Below are 8,578 nucleotides of genomic sequence, written 5' to 3' on the forward strand. Positions count from 1 at the left end.
ATGATAGTTTTAAATTGTAATTCTTAAAATTAATTGTCCTTTTTCTTAATCCTAAATTATTGTTCATTCAATGTCTTAAAAGTTGGGTCACGTTACGAGATAAATATGGAAAAATTGTTCAGGCACTTCCCTTTACGATGATTCTGGAACCGCGTACTCCACGTTCGCACTTATCACTGATACACAAAAAAAAAAGCGGCAACTTGGGCTGGTTCCGAAGGGCGGAATCAGTTCAGCTTGGGTGGGCCAAGGCTCCGAAGGGCGGAGTCGGCAGGCAGCGACTTCTGAGAGGGCAGCTTCCTGGGCGGAAGTCTGGCGACCACTCTGGCTTCCTGGGTGGAAGTTCGCGGGGTTACGTGAGGAGCCTCGGTGACCGCTCCAAGGGGGAGGGCAAGAGGTTTCTCGGCGGACGCGAGATGGTGACTCCTGAGAGGCGAGAGCGTGACTGTCAGAGCTGAATCAGTTGTATCCACCCGCGCGATCCGGCGACTGTGGCACGCCTGTGGTGCCGTGCTGGAACTATCGTGGTTCCGCTTTACACCACTTCGGTGCGTCTTCTCGAGTCCGTGGCGCTGGCATCGCCATTCTCACCGCTAGATTGCGCTGTCTGGCTGATTCCGATTAACTAACGGTTCAAAATCTTAATTTATATTTAAGTATCTTAACATTATGCATGCATACACTTAATTACTATCTGTTTGCAATTAAATTTCTAATCTAAGTTGACAATTACTCTTACATCTAGATTTATACTTAATGTTCAATATTTTAAAATTACGTTTTTAAATATGACCTTCAAACAATTACAATTTAGCCCAGCCTTGGGCGAAGGTTTGTTTTATTGCCGGGTCGCTGGCTTAACGTTCCCATTTCAGAATAACTACTTAATGAGGGTCTAGAGATAAATCTGCCGACTAATGGGTGTATTGCTTGAGTTGGCTTTCTAAATTTTTATTGCGATTTCCGGTCAGGCTCTTCACTAAATACTTAAGGTCTAATAATATCCGACTGCCGCCTCCGTCTGCGTGTAAAATCACAGTCACAGATGCAGGCGCACGTGTTTGCTTTGGCCTTTCTGTGAATTCAAGTCACATGGATACCTAGGGACATATCAATCGCCCCCGGTTTGTTTGACTTGAATTCACAGGGAGATTATAACTAACTTATTAGCTATCATTAACTTTACTATTGCTACGACATTTAACCTAACAACCTAAATTTAACATTACTATTACGATATTGATATTGGTATAAGTTATATAAGAACTAGGTATCGCTTGGCGTCTGTCCTTCTGGCCTGGGTGCTGGGCGCAGTTGGTCCGCGTGTACCTTACATGGTTTCCCTCTGCGTTCGATCCAGTAGATATTGCCTCGGCCTGTAGGTATTAGAATTTTATGAGGTCCACTCCACGTGGGGGCAAAACCCGCGTGGAATCCCGCTGCCAGATCTGATTGAGGGTGTTCCCTCATAAAGACCTTTTGACCCGTCTCGTAGTTAGATCTCTCTTTAACCGGCGGGGCATAGCCCTCACTGTACTTTCGTTGGGAGTCCCTGATTGCTTGGTCTTGTTCTGCGCGCTGGCGTGCGGTACTTGCCGGGTTCGTAAATTCATCAGACGTGTGCACCATCCACTCGCCGGGTCGGGGGAGGTCGTAACCTAGAAGAGCTTGGCTAGGTGTTATCCCTGTGGCGGCGTTCTGGCGGCCGCGCAGGGCCCCGAGGAGCGTGGGTATATGGGTATCCCATTGCGCGTGAGCCTGTCCTTGAAGGTAGATTCGTAATCCTTTTTTTATTTCTTGATTGCGCCGTTCCGTAACGTTTGCTCGGGCGTGGTATATGGCTGTAGTCCAATGCAGGCATTGCCAACGCTCGATGGCTTGGCTCCACAAGGCGTTTCTGAACTGGGGACCGTTGTCGGTGAGCAAGGCTCGAGGGTAACCGAATCGGTTGAAAACCTCTGTCTCTAACAGCGTTACTAACTGCGGGGCTTTACTCGAACGAATCGGGAAGGCTTCAACCCATCTAGTGAAGAGATCCGTAACCACTAAGATGAATCGTTTCCCTCTGGCGGTCGTGGGATATGGTCCCATCAAGTCGATGGCCACGAGTTCGAACGGATTTGAAGCTTGGGTACTGCCAAAAGGAGCTGCGGGGCGTCTTGGCCGGGCTCGTGTAGTTAAGCACACCATGCATGCTTGAACATGTTTTTCTACATCAGTGCGCATGTTAGGCCAGAAATAGTGGGCTTGAGCCGCCCTAAGGGTCTCCTTTGCTCCCGGGTGTCCGGCCACAGAACTATTATGGTAGGCGGTGATAACTTTGCTAATCATACTGGTTGGTACTACCAACTGGGGCTCGTTGTGGTTCCTTCTTCTCCAGAGGTAATCGCCCATTCGCTCGTAACTTCGCATGTAGCGACGATCTTGTGCACTGGGAGCATGTCGTGCGCTAATTTGGCGTAGCCGCCTAAGTTTCTGTTGAGTTTCTGGGTCCGTTCTCTGTCGTTCTCTGATTTCTTCTGTTAAGGCTAAGTTGATCGGCGTGTCATTGCTCTCCCGGTCCTGGCCTTCCACCTCCTGGAGTGGGGAGTCGCTCTTCTGAGCGACTTCCACGTGCATCACCTGAGCACCTGATTCTTCAGTGCCGCTGTCGCGCGTGGGGTACATCATTCGGTCCAACTCCTCTATGTCGGGATTTATGTACGTATCGCTGGGCTGGCGTCGTGGAATTAGATGAGTACTCAGCCGTTCGCCACGGCCAAAGTGCAAACATCCCCTGTAGAAGTCCACCACGGCTCTCTGAGCGGTAAGCCAAGCGTTTCCTAAGATTAGGGCTTCCCGTAATCCGTCTATAACCAAGAAATTATCTTCGAGCTCCCTTTCCTGTATGGTCCAGTGTAGCGTTGTCTTCGCTAAAATAGCCATTGACGCGGATGCGTGGGCCAAGTTTATTGTGTTAAGCGAGGATTTCTCGCAATTATCGACTGAAACTAGTTCGGCCCTTACGAGGTTATGGGAGGCTGCCGAATCGATGAGTGCTTCGAACTCTCGCCCTTGAATCTTAACTCGAATACGAGGCAGGAGGGTAACACTTTCGGCTGTTGCTGTGTTGCACGTTGGATATGTGGAATGAATTTCCATCTCGGGCATATTTGATACTATGACCGCTTGGTTAGGTATATCTGGGCTGTACGTACTTATTAGCGGCGGCACGTGGTTAAACTCATGTTTATTTATTTATTTATTTATTTATTTATTTATTATTTTATTTACGCCCTAATGGGCTTTTACATGAAAATATACATTTACATTGATTACAATAATTGAACATAAGAAGATAAATGGAGTTAATTGTAAGAAAGCAACACATATAATAAAATTTTGTGCAAATTAGCAAAACACTAATAAGATGGATTCAATATAAAATATACCCAAGCATGAAATAGTAAGTAAAAGAAAGTTCAACATAAAAAGTAAGTAAGTGGGTGTGTTTAAACCCAGTATTAATTGTGAGTTTAACAAATCGATAAACCAATATAAATTAGAGTGTAACTTACTCGTGAGGTAAAGAACATTATAACAGAGATTTAAAAAAAAAAAAATAACAAAATAAGAGTTGCACCTGTAAAAAGCAAAAACTAATAGAATTTAGCAATATCGACATGAATAAGAAATAATAAGATCTGAGATGGAACATAGTGTTATGTATAAAAAGTAGTTAGTAGGTATATGCATACAATTATAAGTGTATAGTAGAGCAAATAAAAAACAAACAAATATGGATATAATTTACTTGAAAGGTTTCGAATGGGAGAAGATGTAATAAAATTATTAAAGCTATAAAAGTTAATTATTAGCCGATAGAATCGAAATAAGTTGCCTTTTAAAGCTCACAAAATTGTCAAAACCAAACATATCTATAAGTTCACAGTATTTATTCGCAAGGTTGTGAATTCTAGGAATTGGTGAAAAAATAGAATAATTAGTGTTGAGGTTCTTGTTAAATTTAAAAGTATCTTTACTGCGAGTTTGCCTAGCAGGAACATTAATGCAAATAAGTTCCAACAAATTAGGGCTGTCAATTAAAGATTTAATAATTTTGAATAAAAATAGCAAATCAATTAACACTCTTCTATCAGATAATTTAAGAAGTTTAGTTTCAGCAAGCAAGTTATTGTAATTTATAAATTCGATTGGAATTTTCATTTTAAAATTAATGTACCGAAGGAATTTATTTTGTACTTTTTCTAATGATTGAGAATGGACCTTGTAGTACGGTGACCATACGGTGGAATTGTATTCTAATTTGCTTCGTACTAACGAGCAATACAGATGTTTTAATGTTGACATACTTTTAAAATTTGCTCCCATTCTCAAAATAAAACCTAGTATTCTCATCGCATCGCTTGTTATTTCATCGATGTGTTCGTTAAACTGTAGACTCTCGTGGAATATAACACCAAGATCACGAATCTGTGATACACGAAGAAGATTAGCACCATTCATAAAATAGGAAAAATTAAGTGGATTTTTGCCTTTGTAAAAACTGATAATCTGGCATTTACCTAAATTTAGTTGCAAATCATTGACAGAACACCACGCACATAGTTTATTAAGGTTCAACTGCAAAATTGCGCGATCGTCATCGTCTTTGATTATTCTGTATATCTTCAGATCGTCGGCAAATAACAGGACTTTAACATTAGTAAAAATATTAACAATATCATTGATAAACAAACAAAATAATATTGGGCCCAAGTGAGATCCCTGTGGTACTCCGCTCGAGGCGGCAAATGTATAAGAAGTAAACGAATCTATCTTGACTGCTAAGTACCTTCCTAATAGATAACTCTTAAACCATTCCAACATGCTCCCTCTTATTCCCAACAATTTTAGTTTACGTAATAATATTTTGTGGTTTACTTTATCAAATGCCTTACTGAAGTCAGTATATATGGAATCAGTTTGATGTGATGCATTAAGGGCATTAACAATATCATTCGTGTACAATATCAAATTGGTAAGAGTAGATCTACCTTTAATGAATCCATGTTGAAGGGGAGAGATGGTTCGATTGATTCGGGATATCAACTTATCTAGTACTAGGCTTTCAAAAAGTTTGGGTAAAGTAGACATTATACATATTGGCCTATAATTTGTTACTTCGCTCTTATTACCTTTTTTGAAAATGGGCGTTAAAAGACTAAACTTCCAAAGGTCCGGGAATACACCTGATGAGAGTGACTTTGTAAATAACTTATGAATAGGATATGACAATGTATGCATACAATTTACTAAAAACCTGGGCGGAACATTATCAGGTCCTGCGGATTTTCGGGAATCAAGACTCTTCAGCTTAGATATAATATCGTCTATGGTTACATTACAGTCAGATATATCAAGAGTTTCAACCAAATCAAAGCACGAAATATTGCTGTCATCACTTGCATTAATGTAAACGCCGCTAAAAAAATCAGCAAAAAGATTAACAGTTTCCTGAAGATTTTGGGATAATTTAGAATCGAATGACACACTACTAGGTATGTAAGTACCATTTTCTTTTTGGGATTTAACATATTTCCAAAAGAAATTTGAGTCGTCCATGATAGAGCCTTCGACATCACTAATGTAATTTTTGTAACATTTTGCGGAGAGCTTATTGCACTCTGCCCTCAATTTTTGAAACGCAGTATAATCGATGGCCAGGCGACTTTGTTTGAATCTCTTATGAGATAATTTTTTGAGGTAAATTAAGTCTATCAGGTCTTTTGAGAACCATTTTGGGTATAGAGTTTCTCTGTAAGTCGTTAAAGGAACAAATTGTTCAATTGCAGAATTAACGATGAAGTAAAATTTTTTAAGGTGTACATTAATATCATCGTCGCTATCAAAGAATGACCAGTCAGTCTGTTTAAGGAAATTTGAAATTTTAACATAGTCAGCTTTTTTGAAATTTCGAGTTTCTACTACCTTTTTTACGATAGGAATTGGTTTAAGATTGGACATGCATATTTCTAGTGGTGGATGGTAAACATCGACAGGTAATAGAATTTCGGTACTTCTCACAACACAGATGTCAGACACATTTGACAGTGCCAAATCCAACGTACGACCTCCTATATTAAGAACATTATTACACTGTGTTAGACCTAAGAACAGTGCCATATCTCTAATAACACGAATATTAACATTAGAACAAGAATTGACAGAATTCATATTACACCAATCATAATGTGGCAGATTGTAATCACCAACTAGAAGTAGTTTAGTATTAGGATATTTAGCACAAATTGATTCAACCTCGTCGCAGTGGCTTTGGACATCAGAATTCGGAGGTAAGTATGCACATCCCACTATTATTTTACCTCTAGAAGTGTTCACATTGACAAATAGTTGCTCGATGGATGTGTTTTTTGTGGATATTTTTGAAGAACTGAGATTTTTTGAGATAGCAATGGCTACACCACCTCCTCTCGTTTTGGCACTTGTTTTAGAATTCCTATCCATACGGTAGATGTTGAAATTAGGGAAGCATAATATTATGTTGCGTAATATTCGTCAGAAGTGCGTGTTGGGTGTTTTCTTGCAATATATCGGGTGCTCCGTCTAACGTAGTAGAGACTGAGTACATATCCTGGCCACTTGGCCCGGCCAGTGGCTCTTGAGGTGTGAAATTAATTTGTGCAATAGTAGTGGCATTATCCGGTGTAATGGGCGCGCGCGCGTGAGGTGGGGGTTCCCTGACTGGAACGTAGGCAAAGGAACATTGAGGGGACTCTTGAGTGTTTTGTGGTCCAGTTCGCCCTTCTCGTGGGGTACGCTGGTAAAATTCTGGGGGCCCTAGGCGCGACGTTGTCCGACCTGTTCGGCGCCCGGGCTCTGCCAGTTTCCCGCCCTGCGGGGCAGACGTTCTGGGCAATCGCTATTCCAATGTCTCCCTGGACAATATTGACACCAGGGGTCTCGCGGTTCTCTTCTCTCGCGGTCGTTACCGCGTCTATCTCCCCTCTCCTGAGGTTGGGGTGGCGGCGTACGGAATAGTGGCTCCTTTGGAAAATCTATGAGGTTAACACGCGAGGTAAGAGTCTCCATCGTGTAAGCCCCGAAGATAAGGCCCGCCTCCAGCAGTTCCCTGTAGCGGGGCGTCATCAGCCCTATTAGCTCTGGGCACAACTCGTCCATGCCCGCTTGTCCAAAAACGCGTTCGTAAACGGCTCGCTTCCGTCGTAAGAAGCATACGCCACTCTCGTTGCTCCGTTGTTGATCCCCATACAACGTGACAATAAGCGATGTTCTGGCTCCATCTACGCCGTAGCGCCTGCGTAGCTGGGCTGTAAAATCTTCCCAACTCCACCGTCCGCGTGAATGTGGCAGCCACCATTTTTGCGCTTCCCCTTGCAACCTGTTAACTGCCTTCTCGACCTTCGTTGCAGGTGAGCAGCTTGTACAATTAAAATACTCCTCGCACGCGGAAATAAATACTTCCGGATCTTCTTCCGCTAGACCTCCAAATCGGTCTTCAAGAAGTCTCGGTTGGCACGTGGTCTGACCCTTGTTCTCCATTCTTGGGGGAGGCTGTGGGAGAGTTTCTACCGCTCCTGCCGCCTGACTAACTTCTGCTGTGGCCGCTCGCGTAGTCCGGGTGCTAGCTGACGCCATTGTTCAAAATATTCTAAATTGTCTAAAATTAAAATCTATTCCTAAATTTTAAAAATATAAATACCTAAATTAATTTTCAAAAATCTATACCGAAATTAATAAAAAAAATCAATACCTAAATTAATTAAAACTACACCTAAATTAATAAAAAAAGCAATACCTAAATTAAAACAAATCTGTACCTAAACTATTACTAAGATTTTTGGGCGCCAAATACTCTTTTGATATGGGAAGTATTAAACCCGGATGTACATATTATAGAGACGAAAAAAATACTGTAAAACATAAATCAAAATTGCCACTTAAAATTAAACAAAATTATAAATAACCTGAAAATCTTATCCTAGATTCTAACGAGGCTGTGGGCGAATAAATTATTTTACAAATTATGAAAATCGTTCCTCCTTTTGAATTAATTGCTCTAATCTCAGGGTCGGGAATCGGAAGTATGCACTTATACTTCTACCAGCCTAAAAGCCGGTAAGCCCCACGTTCAGGGCCGCCAATTGTTACAACTCTACTTAAGGGAAGTTAATAATTAATATTATTCATGTAAAAAATAAGGAGGAACGAGTACAAAAAAAAATAAGTTACTTAAGTTCAAACACGATTAAACTTTATTTAAAAAAAAATGTATAAAGAAGGGTTAGTCTTAATCTAGCTTAATGATAGTTTTAAATTGTAATTCTTAAAATTAATTGTCCTTTTTCTTAATCCTAAATTATTGTTCATTCAATGTCTTAAAAGTTGGGTCACGTTACGAGATAAATATGGAAAAATTGTTCAGGCACTTCCCTTTACGATGATTCTGGAACCGCGTACTCCACGTTCGCACTTATCACTGATACACAAAAAAAAAGCGGCAACTTGGGCTGGTTCCGAAGGGCGGAATCAGTTCAGCTTGGGTGGGCCAAGGCTC

This window comes from Hesperophylax consimilis, chromosome 26, assembly GCF_061612785.1.
Source record: "Hesperophylax consimilis isolate HC1 chromosome 26, BYU_Hcon_1.0, whole genome shotgun sequence".
NCBI classification, from domain to species: Eukaryota; Metazoa; Arthropoda; class Insecta; order Trichoptera; family Limnephilidae; genus Hesperophylax; species Hesperophylax consimilis.